The sequence below is a fragment of the Neophocaena asiaeorientalis genome, unplaced genomic scaffold, assembly GCF_003031525.2.
Source record: "Neophocaena asiaeorientalis asiaeorientalis breed wild unplaced genomic scaffold, Neophocaena_asiaeorientalis_V1.1 scaffold226, whole genome shotgun sequence".
Taxonomy (NCBI): Eukaryota; Metazoa; Chordata; class Mammalia; order Artiodactyla; family Phocoenidae; genus Neophocaena; species Neophocaena asiaeorientalis.
In genome coordinates this window covers 7,817,986-7,841,204 of record NW_020173037.1, presented here as the reverse complement: position 1 = coordinate 7,841,204, position 23,219 = coordinate 7,817,986, and positions in this window count along the sequence as shown.

Genomic DNA, 23,219 nt, shown 5'->3' with positions numbered 1-23,219 from the left:
TCACGTGGCCATACCCAGCAACAAGAGAGGCTGCAGAATGGATGCACATCCGTTGTTAAAGAGGATTAAAGACAAGTTACATGATATTTACAGGGCACATATCTGATAAATGTCTTGCATCATGAACATATAAAGACTCTCAACACAATAATTAGAAAACCAACAACTCAAAGACAGTGAACAAAATATTTGAAAAGGCACTAAAGAATATGGACAGATGGCAAATAAGCACATGAAAACATGCTCAACATCATTAGTCATTAGGGACATGCAAGATACCACAACACATCTGTTAGAATGCCTAAAATTGCAAAAACAGATGTTATCGATTATCAGTGAAGATATGGAGGAACTAGAACTCTCATACATTGCTAGTATATGACTCTAAAATGGTACAACCAAGTGAAAACAGTTTGTCATTTTCTTAGAAAGTTAGATGTATACCTACTGTATGACCCATCCTTTCTAGCCCTAGATATTTACCCAACAAAAAAGAAAGCATATGTCCATACACAGACTCACACGTGAATATTCCTTGCAGCTTTATTTGTAATATCCCAAACCTGGAAACAACCAAATGTCCAGCGAAAGTTGAGTGAATAAACAAATTGTATAATACCTGTCTGATGAAACACTGCTTACCAGTAAAAATGAATGGACTCTTGAAATACACAAACAACGTGGAGGAACTTCAAAATAATTTCACTGAGTGAAAGAAGGCAGACTAAAAAGAGTGTATACTATATGATTCCATTTATATAAAATTCTAGAAAATGCAAATTAATATATTGTAATAAAAAGCAGATTAGAGGTTGCCTGGGGAAAAGGGGATAAGGCAGAGAGGGACAGAGATGGGGGAATTGCAAAGGGATGCAAGGAAACTTTTTGGAGTCATAGATATATTCTCTGTCTTGATTGTGGTGATGCTTTCATGGCTGTAGACATACGCCAAAATTAGTGACTTGTATACTTTTAGGATTTGCAGTTTAATGTATGTTAATTCTACCTCAATTTTAAAAGTATGTGCCTTTTTTAATGGATAATGAGGAGAACAGAACTTGGTGGTCAATCGGAAGTATCCTCCACATCTAGTTAGTTTCTTTTCGTCACGTTACTATCAAGTTCTGGGATATTCTGGACCACAAGAAGGGAGACTATGGAAGGAAGATTTCTGTTGGGAAATAAGACTCAGGAGATTTATCTACAACTCTTGTCCCTGCCTCGAGCTCACACGCTTCTCAAGCATCGACCAAGCTTCCTTCTCTGGTCTTGATTCTTTGCCGTGAACACATCCCATCCTGCACAATTCCATGAAACTCTCCCACCCACTACCAGTCCACAGTGCCAACTGCCAGAGACTTTGCACCCCAGCCTCAGCCAGCCTGCCAGACCACACCTTTCACTGTAACCTGCTGGCCCCAGGCCCCACTCCAGTTCAGCCCACTGGACAAAGTTCTAGCCAGGTGGATGCTGACCTGGCCAATGGGGTGATTTTTCTTTCCCTGACACCTTCAACAGAGTGAGAAGAGTGACTGTATCTGCACCCCATTGAAGCTCACCTAAAACCTTTCCCCAGAACTCCAGTTAGCATCAATGGGACTTTTTCTCTCAATACTCTTCCAAAAGATGTCTTCAAGTCTAACCCCTTTTGCAGCCACCATGCTCCTTCCCAACTGCACAGCACATTCGTTTTGGTAACACTTTGCAATCGTCCCAGGTGGAAGGCTGAGATATATAAAGGCATCATAAAAGAATTCTAGAGGGCTTGGGCAGGATTATTCTAAGAATTTTATCCATCCACTTCAAGCAATCTCTTCTGTTGATCTTTAGGATTACTATGGAAACAGCCAAGGCTTTTGCTGATTTATCCCAGAATATCACCCTTGTGGGAGCCTAGTGGGGAGGTATCACGGAGGCAAAGGTTTTTTCTCCTCTGACTGGCTCAAAGTGGGATACCAGAGCTAAGTAAGAAATAAGCCTATGTAAGAATGAGAAGATTTAGGGATTATAATTGATTCTCATAAACTTAGTTGGGGAGGAGCAGAGTTGCAGGGGGAGTGATTTCCATCTTCCTCCATCATGTACTCAGGCCTTACATGAGAAACACGGTGTACCACCCACCCTCCCTTTAGAGGTGAGATTTTTCTTGGAGGGGTGTGTGTGTGTGTGTGTGTGTGTGTGTGTGTGAAGGATGCTAGCATGAGCAGGGCTAGATCAACGGAAATGGTAATAGCTGGAGTAAATAGCTGCTGATAAATCAAGGAAATACGTGAGAGAAGAGACGGAGCATAGAAAATGCCAGAGGTTGACTAAGTTGAATTTCACTGGGACAATGAGATCGCGGCGGTCCTGCTGACCGAAGGCCTTCCCTCTTGGGTTCTTGGAGCAGAATTATCCAAAACAAACTGCAGGAGAGCCTTTCTCCAGCCAGAATTCTTGATAGGCAGTCATGTGGGGGTAATTGCGCCTTTGTCTGGCTCCTACTCCCTCCTCGCCCTCAGACCCTCTGATTTCTGCCTGAATGGAAAGAACTCTTGCTGCGATTAGGTCTTGGGGAGGCGTGGAGGGTGGGGAAGGAGAGGCGCTCCACCGTCCTGACAAAGGCCCTGGTGGTTTACCTCTCCCCACGTGAGACAGGCAGGAAGGAAGCTGGTGGTGATGGACTGTCCAGGACGGCAGGCACTGCGGTAGGTGATTTCTCCTTCAATATCTGCCATAACCCTTACAGCGTCCCATGAGATGGGAACTATTAACCCCATCTTCACAGAATAAGGGACCGAGGAAAATAATTTACAGAATAATTTAACCTAGGAGGTTAAATAAGTTGCCCAAACTTCACAGCTACTACGTGATGGGCTGGAGAACTTTTCCCACACCTGCGCGAAGGTGGGAGTTGACTCACCTGCGGGGGTCAAGAAGCTGGGGGTCTGGGCAAGGCTTGACGTCCTGAAACGGGTACTCAGTGATAAATGATACCCAGATCTCACAGACAGAGGTAGAGACAGAGAGAGTGAGAGAGAGATCTCCATCTTGTTTGCCTCAGACCATGTTGATGTGGAGCCTCTAATTTTCAGACGATTTATAAAAAGAACAAGGTCAGGTAGACTTCTTTTGCTATAGACTCTCTCCTTTTTGGCTGTTTTTTTTTCCCCCCTATGTTATTATAGACCGAGATTTTAAGATGTTTAATTCCAATCTAGAAGGCTATGAGATAAGCGAAGCTCAGTAGCAAACAAAGGCAATTAATTTACTGCCCTCTCTTGAGGCCCACCCTAGCAAGTATTCCACATCCTTTGGAGACACAGTCTGACCACTGCCAGGGTCAAAAACCTCTTGACTGTGGCCACAGAAGGCCCACACCGTCATTACATGTTCAGGCTGGCACACAGCTAAACTGCACCCCCCAGCCTCTTCTCAGGGTGATGTGGCCATGGTCCAGCATCTGTCCTGATCTGGTCAGTTGAAAATGAGCAGAATTGATCCACTCCAATCCCAGGTCTGGAGCACAAATCACCTGTGACCCTCCATGGGCATTTCTCTTCCAGCCACTGGAATGATCGGACTCTGGGAACTGTCTTGAGAGCCACACACTGAACCTGGTGGAGTCACAGAGGAGAGGAGCTGCTTCTTCCAGTCACATCATGGAGGAGACCTGCCCGACCGGAAGTGTCAGCCTCGGACCGTCCTGAGATCAGGACACAGACTTGCGGCACGTAAGGCAGCTACCATGCGGGGAATTTTCTGTTACAGCAGCTGGCACTTCCGAAGGCCGGGTCTGCTCACCTTCCCAGGATCAAGATGGGAACCTAAAAGCACCAGACCTGGGAAAATAAAAACCACTCTTCTAGAAGAAAAAAAAAAAAAGACCTATGGACTTCCGAACCTCAGGACTTTCCTCTCCTGTACTTCATGTCCCAACTACAGGAAGTGTGGAAAGGCTTTCTGGAAAACATTTTCTTTATCTGGTTTAGAAAGCAGCATCCAGTTATGGCACCAAGAATATGTATACCTTATTGGAGGGTAAAGTCTTAAAGTAAAACATTCTTTTTCAGACCAATTGTGGGAGAAGGTCAAAGGAAATTAGCGATCAGGGTGAATGATAGGGTATTTAGGTAGTTTTATTGCAGAAAATAAACAGTAGGCTGAAAGCCCGCAGCCTCCAGAAATCCTCAAAAACCTGCTTGTGTGAATCCAGACGATTTATGTGGACCTGGCAACCACTGTCTGAGCGCAATACGATGGTTTAAAGTGCTTGAGGTTGTTTGAGACAGTTTTTCTTTTAAACACTTTAAATTCACCCTTCCTGCAAACGTGTTTAGTCTGGTAACATGCACTATCTGAGCAAGAGGTAGATTTCACTTCAGCGTCTGTCAAACGCTACAGGTTCCAAATGGGTGGCCCTACGTTTAATGAGGTTTGTTGAGTCGGTCTCCTTCATATTCCACGATGGGAGGAAAGTATACTATCGGAAGGAAGGCTCAACATCGTTAGATGACGAAAGGGTTGGTGTGAAAGATAAGACTTCTCCAAGGACATAAGAAATCCTGAAACAGGAGCAAGCAAGAAGGCAGTGATTTCAGACGCACAGGACTTAGACCAAGACCTTGGGTGCACAGATATCGCAGGGCTCTCCGAAGTCCTGCCTTCAGCCTAGGTAACCAGAGATTATCGCTGGAGCATCATTTACCTGGTCAGGGTGCAGAGGAGAAGATCAGGGCTCTCCCAGGGCTGACTCATGCATCTGCCCTTGTAGGGAACAGCAATGAGACAGACTGATCAACCCATCTGCACCAAGACCTGGAGGGAGGGTAAAAACATGGAGAAGATGCACTGGATCTTCAGAGCTGAAAGCCAGCACCCATGGATCACACTCTGCTCCCGGTGTCTTTAAGACGCTACAATGTGTGTGCGGCTGGCCCTTTAAAAACAGTTCCAAGCCAGAGAAACCTCAGCCAGCAGAACTAGTTTGTTTTAGCAACTGCTTCCCATGCCCTGGTCTCCCATTACTTCATCTGCATTCCCCAGATGCTGGCCCTGTCTGCCCCCAGGCCCGTGGCAGTTCCCCTCGTGGCTTTCATAATCTCCCAGGGAACTCCCAGTACCAGTACGAGCCCTGTGCCCCGCAGGACGCCACCTCCTGGGTCACAGGTGGAACCCGATGCCCTCACCCAGCTTCTCTGGTTGCAACCCTACCTGCCCCAGATTTCAGACCTGCGTCAGAGGCTGCCACACGAAGAGGGGGGAGGTGACCTTGTCTGGTCCTGCCCAGCCCGGCCTCCACCATGCAATTCCAGGCAGCTGACAGTCCTGAATCCAGGGGTTGCTTAGGAAGGCTTCATTCAGAAGCCTGCCCCGCGAGGACTGTCTGTGTCTTTGCCCAGGGGACACCAAGGAGTGGGCGTCAGAGAAATCCCCTTGGATGCAAGGGACAGAGGCCGATTCCAGTGAGTTTAAAACAGAGGTTACTGGCTGGGAGGTGACACTGAGTCCAAGGATGCAGCAGGCTTCAGGCAGAGCTGCATCCAGAGCTGGTCCAGATGCTCTTGTCAGGGACCTGTCTCTCTCCATCTCAGAAGGAGGGAGTCCACCCGACAGGCAGGACGTCTGCTAGAGGCCGGGACTTGCACCGCAATGCTTAGCAACCCCAGGGGAAGGGCCCGTCTGTCCTGACAGCTCCAGGAGGAAACGGCCAGAGAGCGGTCCAACCGGCCAGCCTGGGCCGCGTGCTCCACTCTGCACTGGTCACCGAGGCCAGAGGAAGGGAGCCCCGTGCTTGGCCAGACCTGGGCCCACAAGCCCCCCCTGAGGCTAAGGTAGGGGCCGGAGCCACAGCTAAAGTGTATTGACAGGTTTTCTTTACACAGAATCGGGCTCAACAGTGGCCTCCCCTTCGCTGGCAGCAGCCATCATCTGTAGGCCTTATCTTCGTTGTCACGGACCACCCAAAACACCGACCTGCTCACCCCATGGTCCCAGTCTCCCCCTTAACGGGCCTTTCTCAGCGCCCTGGCCTCCTCATGCTGGAGGCCCCCAAGCTTAGGCCTTGACCTCTCTCCTGTCTCATCCACACCTCCCCCACCCCCAATGGTAACGTTGTTCTGCCTGTGAACTCGAAAGCCATCTCTGTGCCATGGGCACCAAGTTTCTCTCCGGAGAGCTGTCCTGTCGTGGGCTCCAGACTTCACTCTTCCACTGCGGTGACCGACAGGCACCTGGAGAACACCCAGCCCATTGCCCACTCCAGCCCTCCAGCCCTCTCCTTGCCCCCCATTCTCACTGTCCTCCAGGCCAAAAATCCCACCCCACGTCTTTTCTCCACTCTTTCGGTCCCACACCACGTGCAGGCTGTTCGACCGCTGTCTGAGCTCCGTTTCTCACCTCGTCTGCCTTGGCCAGTCTGGGCCGAGTCATGTCACGTCTCACCAGTACGGTCACAACCCCTCACCTGGGCGCCGTCTCCCCCTTGGTCCTCTTTGGCATCCTCTCGTCTCAGCCATCAGAATGAACCCGTGAAGGTAGTCAGATGATGACTTCCTCGGGTCAGCACCCGAAGCGGCACTCAACTCACTCAGAGTTTTAAACTCGTACAGCTGTCTGCAGAGCCCCTCACCCCACCCTCCCCATCTCCTTCCTGATATGCTCTGCTGCCCTACCTTGTCCCTCACTCACACCAGCTCCCTTACCGGTCCTCTGGCTCACTGAGCACAACTGTGCCTCAGGGCCTTTGCACCTGCCTTCTCCCCTCTGTGCACAGAAAGTGTCTCATTTGTGTGCCACATGTGATCAGGCCACCGAGAACCAGGGCGTTTCTCCTGCCTCCCAGGCCCCTCTGTGGGACCAGCAAACTGTGTCCAAGTCCAATCAGTGGCGATGTTTAATGTCCTTTTTCTGCCCAGAGCAGTCACCGCGCCTTAGAGAATGCATTATGTTGGGAGAAATGATCCTGCCACATGGAGCCCTTGGAGGCTGGGGGATGGGATGGGAGATGCAGGCAAAGCACAAGAATGCATCTCCCTCAGACTCCACGGATGTAGACGAAGTCAGCAATTTCCTCCAATGGGCAAAATATGCATTTTCAAATCAAGAAGAATTTGGATGCCAAAGGAGGTCATTATAGAAACACACAAGGAAAGGAGGAGAGCGTGAACACAGTAAAAAATAAAATAGAATCAAAAACAAGAATGGGAGTTTCTAAGGTTGGAAATCACCCACAGCGCTGTAAGGAACAGCCGAAAGCAGACGGCAAAGAGTTAAGTCCGGGGCTCCCCTGGTGGCGCAGTGGTTGAGAGTCCTCCTGCCGATGCAGGGGACACGGGTTCGTGCCCCGGTCCGGGAAGATCCCACATGCCGCGGAGCGGCTGGGCCCCTGAGCCATGGCCGCTGAGCCTGCGCGTCCGGAGCCTGTGCTCCGCAATGGGAGAGGCCACAACGGTGAGAGGCCCGCGTACCGCAAAAAAAAAAAAAAGAGTTAAGTCCGGTCTTAGCTAACAGCACCCACTGGTAAGTCCAGGGCTCGTTCAGTGTTACTGTGTTAAAGATGATAGCAGACTTCCTACAACAGAGAGCTCCACATACATTAGTGCCACACAGCGTCACCTGTCTGTGAATTCAGCAGAATTTGCTCACAGAAGAACACAGTACTGCCATGGTCACAGCTTAGAACTACACACTCATTAACAGAAACGGTACCTCTAGCATCTCTATGCAACACTCAGCCCCAAAAAAGGCTCATTATGGAATGTGGCCCCAGAGCCAGTAATGGCAGTCACTATGACAATGTGTATTAATATCAGAGGATCTGTAATTTACATTTTTCCTGGTGTCATCAGTGATTCTCTAAACTGTGCACCTCTTTTGGTGTAATCGTGGGCCCTTAGAGCCTCTGACCATATGCAAAATTTATTGCAAGCTGTTGCAGAAGATTTGCCTAGTAGAATGTTTATTAGCTACCATTTTGTTTCAAATTGAACCTCAAATTGTACTCAAGGTGATTTTGCTATCACTTAGTGATATTTAGCCAAAATCAAATCAATCAAGTGCTTCAGAATTTATAATTGGAATGAACGTAGTGAAGGCAACATCTCTCCTCTTCTCTATATTGGGTTAGGATGGTTTGAGCTAGCCACCAAAACTGGAGGAAAAGAGAGAAATTGATATACCCAAGAAAACTCAGTGGGAAAAAAAGATGACTTTGCCAGATTTGTGTTCGTTGCTGTGGAAATTCATAATCTTACCCACATCCAGTTCTCCCCTCCACTTATAGGTGGGCCATGTCCCAAGTTCTAGCCTGTACATGACAATGGAAGTATGATGGGTATTTCTGGGCTGAGTTATAGAAGCGTCTGTGATACCTTGTACCCTTTCTCTTCCCTTTCTGCAATGTCCTTGTGAAAATTCAGCAAGCTGTATATTTCAATGTGCTTTTGTGCATGCATTATCCTTCCATTAAAAAACATAAAAATAGGGCATCCCTGGTGGCACAGTGGTTGAGAGTCCGCCTGCCGATGCAGGGGACACGGGTTCGTGCCCCGATCTAGGAGGATCCCACATGCCACGGTGCGGCTAGGCCCATGAGCCATGGCCACTGAGCCTGTGCGTCCGGAGCCTGTGCTCCACAGCAGGAGAGGCCACAACAGTGAGGGGCCTGCGTACTGCAAAAAAAAAAAAAAAATATATATATATATATATATATAAAATATACATACAATGGAATATTATTCAGCCATTAAAAAGAATCAAATAATGCCATTTGCAGCAACATGGATGGACCTAGAGATTGTCATATTAAGTAAAGTAAGTCAGACAAAGACAAATACCATATGATATCACTTATCTGTGGAATCTAAAGCAATGATACAGATGAACTTATTTATAAAACAGAGAGAGACTCACAGACATAGGAAACAAACTTATGGTTACCAAAGGGGCTAGCTGGGGTCGGGGGGGAGGATAGATAAATTAGGAGTTTGGGATTAAAATTTACCCACTACTCTATATAAAATAGGTAAACAACAGGGACCTACTGTGTAGCATAGAGAACTATACTCAATATCTTGTAATAACCTATAATGGAATAGAATCTGAAAAAGTATATATATATCTCACTGAATCACTTCACTGTATACTTGAAATTAACACAACACTGTAAATTAATTATACTGAATACTTCAATTTAAAATTTAAAAAATTTTTAAAGTAAAAATAAGAGGTGGTCTTGAATAAATTTTGCCCTTCAGTTCTAAAAATTCTGCCATTAGCAGCTCCACTCACCAGGGTTCTTATTTTTGTTCATGGGATAATGAACAGAATGCCTTCTCCCTAGGCCCAAGGACCAAAGGAGGGAGAATATCAGAGCCTTGGTCAGAGGTCCAGGTGTTCAGGGTTCGTTGAGGGAGCACCTTATGGGAAAAACTGGTGAGGGGAGGGAGGGAGTCAAGCACGGCAGGGAGAGAGAAGAGCTGAGTAGGGCTGTTGTCTTGGAGGAAGTCCAGCTCTGCCTGACCCATGATGGGGGGTGGAAGGAGCCCTAGGGCAGGGACAGAACTGCAGAGTTACTCCCTCGACCGTGATGCAAATGATCCCGCCTTGTGTACCCTTTTATCAGTCAGTCATTGCCTATGGGCCCCCCAACCTGGAGGGCAGTGAAAGTTTTCTTGACAAGGCTGTTCCCGTCAGCGGAGGGAAATGATTTGGAGAAGCATCCACCTCTGGGAACCAAGATATCTAAAACTGTGTGGACGGAAAACACAAATTACCCAAGTCAGTCATGATGTTGGAAATGATGGTGAAGAAAGCCACAACTGCTTCCCGGAGCCAGGTTTTGACCTCTCATCCTAAGAAATCTACTGCATCCTGAAACAGTGCCTCATCCACACAGAGTGTGACCTTCATGCGGTCACACTCCACGTGTGACCCAGATGCTTTGTTAAAAGGCCCTTCCACTATTGTGTCATGTTAGCAACTTCTGAATGGTGGGGTAGAGGGTCGAATGAATGATCTCACGGTCATGCACCCACTGCCACACCTCCTTTGCCACAGAGTGAGCCTTTGGTCCAAGGAGATGTTGTGTGTGATCCTGGGTCATGGACTCTCGGTAAACCCTTGCACATAGTCTAATGCCCAAGGTCCTGTGGGCAGAAAAGACCAACCCATGTCCAGAATGTGCATCAATCCCAGTGAGTGTGAATCACGGCTCCGTCTAGAATGGGAGGGAACCTTTGTGACAGACTTACCACAAGGGCCATTCTGGTCTGCTCAAGGGGCTCGGCTTTGCTTAGCTAAGAGATCTGACTTCCAGCAGCACCGTTGCTAAATTAGCCTTGGTGAGAGGAAGCCCATGCTTTGGGGCCCATGCAGAGCCTCCTTCTCTGCCTTCATGCTTACTGCGTTCATGAGCCCGTTGCTCACACACTGGGGAAGCCAAGGGTGGAGGTTAACATCAGCTGGCCAAGTCATCCTATCTGTTTAGCTGTTGAGCACTTCTTACTGCAGTGGCTCTTGGCGTGTGAAGTGGCCAAGGCTCAACCTCTCTCCTGAAAGTTGTTTATGAATGAATAGGAGAGATGAGTATGAGAACGAATTCTCAGCTCATATGAGAGAGATCAAAAGCAAAACAGGGATTCAAGCTGGTTGGAATTTTGACTAGAGGAAGTCAAATCCTCCGGAAATCTTAAGTCACAAACAGAGAGTACCCATCTAAACAACTTTTTTCTCATATGATTCAAGCCAATCTGGGAAGTACAAGGAATTCAAAACCTGAGAGATTAAGTCACCTAATTCAACCATTATCCATTGGAAATACCACCATCGACTGAGTCCTGAGAAAAATAACCACCATCCTGTACTGAAGGAACCTGCAAGCCTTTGGGGATGAACTTGGATGCAGTGGGCCACAAATGAACCACAGAAGGTTCAATGGCCTCATTTTACAGTGTTTCTCAAATTGCAGGTTTCAACCCAAAATTGTACCTCTTGTAGGAAGAATAGGTATTGTTTTGTGAAGTTGTGTTACTTTGGATGAAGCAAAATATATTTCTTACTGCGGTCAAAAAAACTGGAAAAGACTGCATTGAACATACAAAAGAATATAATACTTCAACAAACAAATCAAGCCAGCCTGCAACCAAGGGGCACCGAGTTAGCATGACATCAGGAGAAAAGTGAATGACCAAAACAGAAGTGTTTCCGAGACTGATATAGCTACAGATGTTTCTGTACCCTAAGGGGTCACATTAATGAAAAATAACACAGGTAACAGCAATAACAACAAAAAGAGCTTAATGCTTTTAAACGTTCTTTGATCGTGACCCTCTCTCAGGGTCATCTAAGAGAGACAGGTGTTTGTGCGTGTCCAGAGTCACTTCACATCACAAAAGCACCAACTCCAACACCACTCATACATGCTGAGCACTCACTTCTCCATAAAGTGGGTCTGAGGAAGTGGCTTTGATACACAGGCCTGAGCGGGGGAGCGACACACCAACCACAACGGCAGAGGAGGCTGACGTGGACTTGAGATGCTTGCCAATGCTGCTTAAAGGACAGATCAGCATCAATCCTTATGTTGGCCACCAAGAAATCCAGGATTTCTTCTGTAGCAATCCATTCCACAACAGCCACTCTCCTGATTGGAGAATTCTCCCGCTATAGGTCAACAAAAGTATAAAAGGAAAAGGAAGAAATGTAGAGTTTTTCAAAGCACTTTTCATCCAGGAAGGGCTCTATATGAGTCACGCTTCATACTTTCCTTCCCAAAGGGTCCTGAGAGCCCCACCCTGCTTAGCACTGCCTCCCATATGGGAAGCAAAGATCCTTGTTAGGGACTCCCGGGGGCCGCAAGGCCTCAGACAGGCATGGGATGTGTGCAGCCTGGAGAAGAAGGATCGTCATGCTTCTATCTACCACTGAGATGCTGAGGTTCCAAAGTCTCAAGCATGTCAATAGCCATAGTTTTATGCTTGGTTCATAAACCAAAACTGAGCTGTTGGAATGTCAGGAACTTGAGTCACACTGGACAACTGGAAACACAGCCAGAACTGATTGCAAACGGGGAGCTGGAAAATCAGTTGAGGAGTTTCGCCCAGAACTTGCCTGCACCGTGTCCTCACCCAGGAGCCTCTTCCCTCCCATTCTGTGCTGGTCTGGCTGCTTCTCATCCTCAGACTGCAACACAAATGTCACCTTGTTGGAAAGCCCCTCCCTGACCACCCACCTGAGCCAGGTCACCCATCAACGCGCTCTCAGCGCATCACTTCCTTCACAGAGCTGATCACAAAGAATAATTATATGCTGACCGGTATGTTCATATGCTTAACACCTGCCTCCTCAGGTTACCAGAGGCTCTACAACAGCCTGTGGGGTTCACCCTGGACACCCAATACGCGGCCCCTGGCACCCAGCACTCCAAGATAGTGCATGTTCGTTGAAAGAGCAAATGAGTTCCCTTTATGAAATTGAAATTTCATTACCTGTTATTTACCATTAAGCAGTTGGTTTGCTATCAAGTTTAGAAGAGATAATCCCTAGTATCAAAATATTAAGTGTTTAACGTACACTCGTGTTCCCAGCAGCAATGTTCGCAGTAGCCAAAAGACGGAAGCAGCCCAAGTGTCCGTCGACAGATGACAAGTATGGTCTATACGTACAGTGGAAAATTATTCAACCATGAGAGGGAACGACATGTTGGCACAGGCTGCACCGTGAAGGAATCTTAAAGACAGTATGTTAAGTGAAATAATCCAATCACAAAAGGACAAAGACCGTGTAATTCTACTTAATATGAGGCACCTAGAGTAGCCAAATTCATAGAGACAGAAAGTAAGATGGTGGTTACCCGGGTCTGGGGGCACGGAGGAATGAGGATTTAATGTTTAACTGGTACAGAGTTACACTCTGGGAAAGGTGAAAAAGTTCTGGAGATGGATGGTAATTATGGTTACACAAAAAGGTGCGTGTAGTTAACGCCAGCAAATTGCACATTTCCTCTTAGAGGAAAACACAGGCAGAACACTCTATGACATAAATCACAGCAAGATCCTTTCTGACCCACATCCTAGAGAAATGGAAATTAAAACAAAAATAAACAAATGGGATCTAATGAAACTTAACAGTTTTTGCACAGCAAAGGAAACCATAAACAAGACCAAAAGACAACCCTCAGAATGGGAGAAAACATTTGCAAACATAGCAACTGACAAAGGATTAATCTCCAAAATATACAAGCAGCTCATGCAGCTCAATATCAAAAAAACAAACCACCCAATTCAAAAATGGGCAGAAGACCTTGAGGGAGGGAGACGCAAGAGGGAAGAGATATGGGAATATATGTACATGTATAACTGATTCACTTTGTTATAAAGCAGAAACTAACACACCATTGTAAAGCAGTTATACTCCAATAAAGATGTTAAAAAATAAAAATAGAAATGGTTATGATGGTAAACTTTATGTTATGGGTATTATAAAAAATAAAATTTTAAAAATATTTTTAAATATTAAGTGTTTATTACTACTCAGATGCACGTTTTTGGTGTTATGGCAGTATAGGGCATATTTTGTATAAATGTTAAAAATACTGAAAATGTCGGCCCTCTATTAATGCAAGTTTTGTATTCTGGCTGTGACTCTGGTGGAGCTTTCATCTCCCGCCTTTTCTACTTGGAGAGGCCCAGTGTCAAGCTCAGTGTCGGACACACAGCGGGAGCTTAGAAATACTCATTGTATGGCTGCTGGAGGCCCGATAGGATGCAAGGGTGAACAGACAAGTGGGGAGACTAATAAAAGGATGTCCATGATAAAAGAAGTTGTTCAAAAGTATGTTATAGAAACTAGAATTCATATCCTAGATTTTGGTAGCTGTGACACCTATGTCCTCAAATCACTTCATTCCCTTTTCTAATGAAAGGTATATAAATGATAGATTTTTTTTTTTTTTTTTCTGTACACGGGCCTCTCCCTGTGGGGCCTCTCCCCAAGGGCCCGGACGTACAGGCTCAGCGGCCATGGCTCACGGGCCCAGCCGCTCCACGGCATGTGGGATCTTCCCGGACCGGGGCACGAACCCGTGTCCCCTGCATCGGCAGGCGGACTCTCAACCACTGCACCACCAGGGAAGCCCTAGATATTTTTAAATAATCAAATTTGAGGGGAATCTTAAATAAGAAAGGCAGCATTTGAAATTGTATGACACTCTTTCTGAAAGAAGAGTTTCATTCCCAAAGATTCAAAAAAAAATTATAATCCTTATTTTAACATTTACAAGTTAGCCTTTTTTTTTTTTTTTTTTGCGGTACGCGGGCCTCTCACTGCTGTGGCCTCTCCCGTTGCGGAGCACAGGCTCCGGACGCGCAGGCTCAGCGGCCATGGCTCACGGGCCCAGCCGCTCCGCGGCACGCGGGACCCTCCCGGTCCGGGGCACGAACCCGCACCCCCCGCATCGGTAGGCGGACTTCCAACCACTGCGCCACCAGGGAAGCCCAGCCATTTTTTATCAGCCACATTTTACAGGAAAGATCATCGGAGCAGAGAGAGATAAGGACCCTGCTTAAGAGCACGTGACAAGAAAGTGACAGAGCCGGGGTACAAGCTAGAGCCCGTCTCGTGAACCAAAAGTGCTACTAGCTCTTCCTGTTAAAGAAAGAAAGATAGGAAGGAAGGGGGACGGGAGGGAGGGAGAAGGGACAGGAAAGGAAAGAACCTTTTAGTTCAGCTTCTTAAAATTTAAAAGCCAAGTCATAATCAACTACCTGGTCTAATTTAATGCTCACATTTTAATACAAACACCTTAGAGTGGGGCTTCTGTGAACCCCAAGCCCACCTCCAGTCCAAGTCTGAGTCTTGCCAAACGAAGTCTCTTGTTTCCCAGGATGGTGGCCCCTGCAGCTGCCCTGAGAGCCTGGCCAGGGATCCTACAACATCCAGCGCCTCGCTCACTCTTCCTGTAACAGGGGATAACTTCCCTTAAGATACTCCAGTTTCCGGAAGGCTGCATTGTTCTCAAATTCCCATTTTGGAGTTCCAAAAGACCTCATTTCCTCTGGCCGTCCTTTCCCCGTCCCAGGCAAGCAGCGGAACAACGTAAGCCCTTCCCTCCTCCTTTGCTCTGGTTCACCGGCTCCTGAGGGACCTTACGAAATACACTGAAAGTGGTTAAGACACCGATATCCTCCGTGAAGACGCTTTACCGCCACAGGAGCACAACCTCGGCGTGCTGTGGAAGGCGCAGAGGCGGGGCGGGAATGAGGGGGAATCACAGAGGGAGGAGCCTTACGAAGAAAGTCCGAGAAAGTCCGTGATACTGGGTCTAGATGATACCAACCTACCCACAAAAAATTTTATCAGGTGCACTCAAAAGTGTCATTGGGGCTTCCCTGGCGGCGCGGTGGTTGAGAGTCCCAAAAAAAAAAAAAAAAAAAAAAAAAAAAAAAATGTGTCATTGAATTAGAATTTATTCTAATAAATGTTTTTATGATTGATGTCAAGTTAAACCAGTTTATACATAAAGACAATATTTATAAACAGTAATTTTTAAAAAAAGAAAAGAATTTGAGGGAGGGGATGGTCTGTGTTTACTAGTACTCTTCTCCTTGAGAAGTCATTTCTCATCATTGCTGGGGTTTCTGCCTGGTCTTTATCCTTTAAACAAGTCTGAGGAGGGCTTCCTGTGCCTTAGGGAAATGATATCTGAGTTAGTCTGGGCAGACACCTGCATCTCCTAGAGATTACACTGAACAGACCTTCCTTTTTCCCCTCTCGGAATTCTGGCCAGCCCCTGACAATGCAGACCAGTTCTCAGTAATAGTAAGAGAGGTCGGACCGCGGGGCCGGTCACAGGGGCCCAGGCCATCGCACACCTATTCTTCAGGATCAAAGTGTTGGCAATCTCTCTCCCAGTGGTGAGGCTGAGAAATCATAAAATTACTCTTGGGTGTCTTGCCCTTATTTTATCAGTTGACTTTGTAAAGAGTAAAAAAACAAAACAAAAAGCATAGAACTTCCGACTGGAAAACGCAAACAAAAGAAGGAAATGACGGAGACACTATGATTTTTGAGCTCTCAAGAAAAGTGCAGCTTCGGTGAAGAAGGAGTTTCAGACTTTCCCCTCCCCCACCCACTTCGTCATCCTAGTGAGGTCGGGGTAGGAAACGTGCCGATCTCCTCAAAAGAAAAGACTAAAGACCAAGAATTTCAGGGGTTTTGTTTGTTGGCTTTTTCGCTTGATACTATTTGCTTGCTAATTTTAAAAAAATATACATTTTCACAAAAAGCTGTATGTACCCCCATGTGCACTGCAGCATTATCTACAATAGCCAAGATATGGAAGCAAACTAAGTATTCATCAATAGATGAAAGGGTAAAAAGGATGTGGTATATATACACAACGGAATATTATTCAGCCATTAAAAATGACATCTGGGGCTTCCCTGGTGGCACAGTGGTTGAGAGGCCGCCTGCCGATGCAGGGGACACGGGTTCGTGCCCCGCTCCGGGAAGATCCCGCATGCCGCGGAGTGGCTGGGCCCGTGAGCCATGGCCGCTGAGCCTGCGCGTCGGGAGCCTGTGCTCCGCAACGGGAGAGGCCACAACAGTGAGAGGCCCGTGTACCTCGTGGTAAAAAAAAAAAAGAAAAGAAGCCATTGTTCAACTCTGAAAAAAATACGTATGTACATTTTCAAATAATATGCTCAGTGCTCACCTTTAACTTCCAGACTCCTTTTCCGACGAAGCACCTCTAAACTTAAAGCATTAGGTCCAATTACTAGTCTGCAAAAGTAGACTGTCTATTGTCTAAAACATCTGGAAATTCAGGGCAAGTTGTGTACTTATTGTACGTTTATCAGACGTATCCTGAGTTTAGGGACCTCCTATATTTATCTCTCTTTTTCCAAGATCTCTGCTTCTTTTTTTGCAAACACTGTACTGGGTTCCTTCAGGAATCATTAACACAACTTCCCCAGAGAACAATCGTGGGTAGAATAAAGTCGCACTGAAAGTTTTACTCAAAGTTACACCTGTCTGGCAACAATGTTGATGAAGCAGCTCCCAAGATGACATAAGAGGTAGCGATGGTCAGAGAATCGGTAAAACTTCTTAACCAACGACTCTCGGGCATCCCGACTGTGGGAAGGTCATTCCTGGTTTCTCAGCTCTGAGTCAAGAACTGTTGGCTTCTGAGTCTTGAGCTGTGGGCCCGAGGTGAAACCTGATGTGACCCTGGCTCTAACCTCCGCACTTGAACTTGGGGATGACGGAGAGGGCCTGGTGGAGCTGACCCGCCAGAGGAGCAGGTGAAGGGCTGCGTCACCAACCTCCTGAGCCGCCCGAGGCTCTGAGACCATGGTGTGCGCAGGGTCTTGCTGTTTACTCCTGAGTTTAAACTTCAGTCTACCTTGCTCACCAACAGAAAGGCCGTTGGTTCTACGGCTGGGTTCCTCTGTCAAGGTCTGTCCAGGCTGACTTGCAGCAGAAAAGCTGACTCTCTTTCACCAGCCTAAGGCAGCTCCTTGCTGAGCAGCAGCGGGGGTTGCACCGTGCAGCAGGGGTCTCCTCTGAGCTCTCCGGCCGGAAAGCTCTCAGGCTGTTCAGACCACGGCCGGTGCAGAAAGTCCCCGGGGGTGACTGACACCCTGGAGGCAGGGATGTCCGTCCGAAATTAGGGAGAAAGGACAGGAGCTCTTTCTGTTGCACGTGACAGACAGCAGTAGAATCACCATCCTCTTCGGCGGTGCTGGAGTCCCCGCTGCCCACCCTCTGCGATTCCCCTCCACGCCCGGGCGGGGTGTGCTTCCCTCGTCTCCACGCTGGGCTCAGCCATGCCACTCGCTCTGGGCAATGCCGTGACAGCAGACGTCATGCAGGCAGAGGTTTTGGGAGTGGCGGCTCTCTTGCAATTCTGCCATCATCAGGAGGACGGGCCAGGGCTGGTCTACTGTCCCAGGAGGAGGACAGGAGACACTACGGCCGGAAGCCTTTCCGCCTGCAGCCCAGACCCTCAGACTTGTAAGACCTGATAAAGGGTTGCTGTTTTAAGCAGTTGCGTTTGGAGAAACTTTGTTCGATAGTATTTCGAGGCCACAGTTAAGGGATCCATCCTGTTAGGTTTCCCCACTGGGGCCTGCGTTGACTACTGCACTGCAGTTTTGCTTAAGGATAGAAGAGGCCTCAGAGCCAGAGGCACTGGGAGAAGGAAAAGTAGGCTTTCCCTTATTCTCAGCCCTTCCTCTGGGGTCCCCCTTCCCAGACCTCATGTAAATGGAGGAGGGGCTTCTACAGAGGGTAACAATCCTCCAGCTCCCTTCATTCAGTTTTTCTTTACAGCCCAAAGGCCTGCAAAAGATTGGGGGGGGTGCCTGGACCCCCCCAAGAACTAATTGGTCATCGACATCTGCTGACGGTCATCAGCGCTTGGCCAGGACCGTCTTACTGTCGGGCTGCAGCACACGTGTTACCCACAGAGGGTGACAGGAAGTGCTTCAGAAAGAGATTCTGACACACGGCGGTGGTGGAAGGCAAGATAGCAAAGCCCTAGAGAGGCAGCAGCCCCCGTCCGTGTTCTGGCTTCCACTTGGTCTGAGAAAAGAGAGCGCCAGTACGTGCTCGAATGATGGAGACCACGGGGGCAGGAATGTTTTAACACGTGCCTCAGCCCCCTGCCTGTTCTGTCACCCTGATGTCCTTCCCGCCCCCCCAGGTCATGGTCTCACCTCTCGGGAGGGAAGAAGGTCTTACCCACAGCAGAGTATGTCACCCTCGATGCTACACGTGCTCCCTAGGCCCAGGCTCTGCTTTCTGGGCCAGCTCTTTCTGGCTGGCTGCACACCTGCTCCCCACACCCCAATCTGAACACACGATGCCTCTGAACCTCTGTGAAGATCAAATATCTTTGTCTGAAGACTAAAACCTCCCACCAGTGCATTTCCCCCTTTATTTTATTTTGTTTTGTTTCCTTAAATCCTTCTACGCAAATCCAGAAGACCTCCAGTCTTCTGTCTTCTCGGTCATCACATCTTAATTTTGTATCTTTCCCCTCATTTCTTCCTTTCATTTAGAACAGACGCCAATTCGTGTTTTCTTGCTTTAGCTCCTCCTGAAACCCCCACCTGTCCCACAAAGGGTTTCATCAGGAAAAGCCGCTCATCACCTTGGACCCGTTCTGCACGGAATTATTGATGCCACTCATGCTGCTAGATTTCAAGTTCCTCGAGAGCCAGGAACTTTGTCATTTGTTTGGTTTATTTCCTCTGCTGTGCAGTTCTGTGTTCGTTTACTACTCCAAACCCAGAATAATGAGGGAGCAACAGTGTGAAACCCAAAGGCGGAAAATGGGGATTTTTCTTAAAAGGCACAGAGAGAAATTGGGACCTTTTGAATTATTCTGGTGCCTTTTCGCTCTGAAAGAACCACAGAATTTGCCCTTTCAGCATCTGGCTTTGGATGAACCTGACGTGGAGATGGATGGAGGAGGGGGAATCCAGAAGGTGGGTGAGTAGCCCCCGGGTGAGGAAAGGTTCACTCCTGGGAAGATGGCACCAGAAGCCCGTGCTAAGGGCCCAGCAAACGCCAAGTGTTTGTCCCGATGACCGGGAGCCTCGCCGGGCAGCAGGTCCAGAGAAGCAAAGACGGTACGCATCTTCTATCCTCTTCCTGCGACCCTGCGGCCCACGACCCACCCTCCCCGGGCCTTCGGTCTTCCCTTGAGGGCCGCCATTCCATACAGTTCTGTTCTCCTTGAAGAAACTTTCTGTCCTTCCTCTCACCAAAATTCCTTTCTATCCACTCTGGTAGCTACAGTTTACTGGGTTGTTCAGAACTTGACAGACTTGGAGCAAACATATTCCGGAGCTTTAAATAAAGGATCTCATTTAATCTTCGCAGCAACCCCACAACGAAGCAGGCGTTATTAGCATCTTCCTTTTACAAAAGAAGAAACAGAAGCCCTAAGAGTTCGTAACTTGCCCAGAGTTACAAACCCAGCTGAGATCTGGACCCAGCAGCTTGACCCCCAGACTGGCCTCTTGCTACTGCTCGGCACCTCTCCTTCCTGGCGGCCAGCCTGGCCGAAGTCTTCAGACGGGTGCAGCTCAGGGATGTGAGGATTTTAGGGGGTGAAGGACCCGTCCTTCTAGGGAGGGGCTTCCCCAGCACCTTGGAAAGCCTGGCGCCTGGCACACAGTTTGTGGTCAATGAATATTGGACAAACAAAGGGGCGTCTTGTCGACAGCCACCTTCTCCATCCCTGGGCAGAATCCTGCCCCAAGGTTGCTTTGTCGAGGTCTTCCAGAGGAGACCAGGCCTTGGCCCAGCGTCTCCCAGCGGCTACATCTGTGGGAGGGTAAGTGTGAATGTGTAAAGAGCTCTTAACTGTGCAAAGACGTAGGACCTTCACTTCTCCAAAACTAAACTTCACTCCCTCTGAAGCTCCTCCTTTCCACTGATGTTGGAAAATGTAGCCTTGCTAATTCACGATGATTCAGTCAATTCGAGATTTCTTTTCAGTCCCTTTCAGGTAAACGCTTAGTCAATTCATAGTTTGCTGCCCGTGCCTTGTCACTTCCTTCCTCCCCAAGATGATCTAAGTTCTGGGGAGAGGAACATTTCTACTCTAAGGCCGAAACTATTTCTGAATGAAATGTTTGGAGGAGACTATGGCCCTGTTAGCAGTAAATCCTGAACGGAGGCAGACCCGCGGGTCTCGTGAATCGGCACAGGGCTGCCCAGGCAGGCCCAGGCCACCTGCCACCAAGCGGGCAGCCCACGGGGGCATCCGGGGCCAGGCTGAGCCAGAGATTCACTGAGCTCTCCAGTGGTTTCTGTGATTATGGCAAAGAGACCTTAGATGTAAACACACGTTCCAACGCAGGGGAGCGGTGTCGGAGTGTCCTCTGTCCCAGGAAACTGTCGTGGATCTTAACATGGCTCGTAGGAGTTGGTCAGTGAGACTGGCTGAGCCGCGTGGGAATTAAAATCACCCTGGACCTTCTGTCCTGTTTTACACCCTATGTTAGTTAAGGGAAAGAATAAGTACCAACATTTCTGTGGCTTAACACAATCAAAATGTATTTCTCACCCAGGTAACAGCCCAACACAAGGGCTCCCTGTGGGCTGGATTGGTTCATCTCATGATTCCACTATCTCCTGACAGACGAGGGGAAAGAGAGTGGTAAAGTCGTCCCTGATTCTTAAAAACCTCAGCCCAGAAGTGACAGGTTTCACTTCCACTGACGTTCCAGTGGCTGCTCTCCCTGCCCCGCCTCCCTCCCTCTGTGCTCCCTCCACCGTTGACCCAGTTTCCTGGGAGCTGCAGGGGCCTCACAGTAAACCAGACACTCAGGGGGAGACCACACCCTCACCGGCGCCAGGTGGGGGACTCAAACGCTGGTGGCAAATAAAGCCGGGTTAAAGTCCCAACTTATCTCTAACATGCGAGGTAACCTTGAGCCAGTTACTTCGCTGGGGGATCAAGCTACACGTCAAGTGTTCAGCACACCCTTTGGCTCACGTGAAGTGCTTAATAAGTGTGAGCGATCGTATTTGCTGTCATCTCCTGGTCAGACTGCAGAGGCCAGAGCAAGGTCCCCAGACCCGGTGACATCTGCTCATGGCCACTGGAACCATCTGCATGGCACGCATCCGGACTGGGGAGGGGGGTGCGCCCCCTGTCCCTTCTTCACCCTCCTTGGAGTCCACACATCTGGAGGAGGAGTTGAAGCAGAAGCGGAGGCAGGAAGGAAGGGCCAGGGCAGGGATGCATGTGGGTGTAATAGAGGAGAGGGGCCGGACAGAGGGAGGGAGAGCCAGGGGCAGCAGGTGAGGGCTGGTGGGGAGTCCGAATGAGGAGTGGGGGCAGCAGGGAGGACCCGAGAGGGATACGGGCCCTCGATGTCTCCCAGCCCATCGCCTGACCACTTCTCAGAGAACGGGCCATGGGTCTTGGAAATTACCCTTGTCTACGCTGGGTTCGCGGTCACGATTCTCCCAAGTACTCATCTCAGAAACACACTGTTATTCACCACGTGGGTTGAGCTCTGTCCCCCCATGGAGATAGGCTGACGTCCTAACTCCTGGCAGAGGTGGAAGTGACCTTAATGGAAAATAGGGTCTTTCCACATGTAAGTTAAGATGAAGCCACGGTGGAGTCGGGTGGGCCCTTAATCCACTCTGACTGACGTCCTTATAAGAAGAGACACAGGGACAGGCACACACAGAGGGGGAAAAGCCATGTGACACGACAGAGGAAAAAGGAGGACAGCCAGGTGACCACAGCAGCAGAGACTGGAGTGCTGCCCTGTAATCCAAGGAACACCAAGGGCTGATGGTCACTGCCAGCCGCTGGCGGTGCAGGGATGAAGAGAATCCCCCTCTGCGCCCCCAAGCAGGAGCTAACCCTGCTGACAGCCTCCAGAGCTGTGAGAGGATAAAGTCCTGTTGTTTTTGTTTTTGTTTTTTTTCACGGTACACGGGTCTCTCACTGTTGTGGCCTCTCCCGTTGCGGAGCACAGGCTCCGGACGCACAGGCTCAGCGGCCATGGCTCACGGGCCCAGCCGCTCTGCGGCATGTGGGATCCTCCCGGACCGGGGCACGAACCCGTGTCCCCTGCATCGGCAGGTGGACTCTCAACCACTGCGCCACCAGGGAAGCCCCAGTCCTGTTGTTTTAAACCACCTAGTTTGTGGGGTTTTTTACAGCAGCCCTAGAACACTAATACAACCCTCCTGCATTTAACAAACATTATTGAGCGTGGATTATCCTCCAGGTATTGTGAACAAAACAGATCTGGGTCTTGGCTTCGTAAAGCTACAGTCTGGTGAGAGAAATCGACATTAATTAAATAGCTAATTATGAAAGTCCAGGGTGCCCCCTCTCCCGTTACCCCAAATGTGAAGGAGAAATGGGGTCTTAGTCACTCTTTATCCTTAGATCCTAACACACTGCTTGTTAGGAAATAAAAAAGCTTCATTAAAGGTGGACCACACGAAGCTAGGTTACCCTGAGATCAAGCTCTCTGTAGAATCATATTCAAAGCCACACTGCCTCCAAAAGCATTGAACAATGATGCAGGTCTTTAGTCAAGATTCCTTGACGAAGTGGCAGTGGCCGGGGTGAGGGGTTTACATCACAGCGCACAGCAAGAGTCTCTCCCCAGAAAGTTCCATTCTCGGTGCAGCTGCCCCAAATTCCTTGCCCTCTCACCTGCCTTTCTCTGGAGGTCTTCTCAACTCTT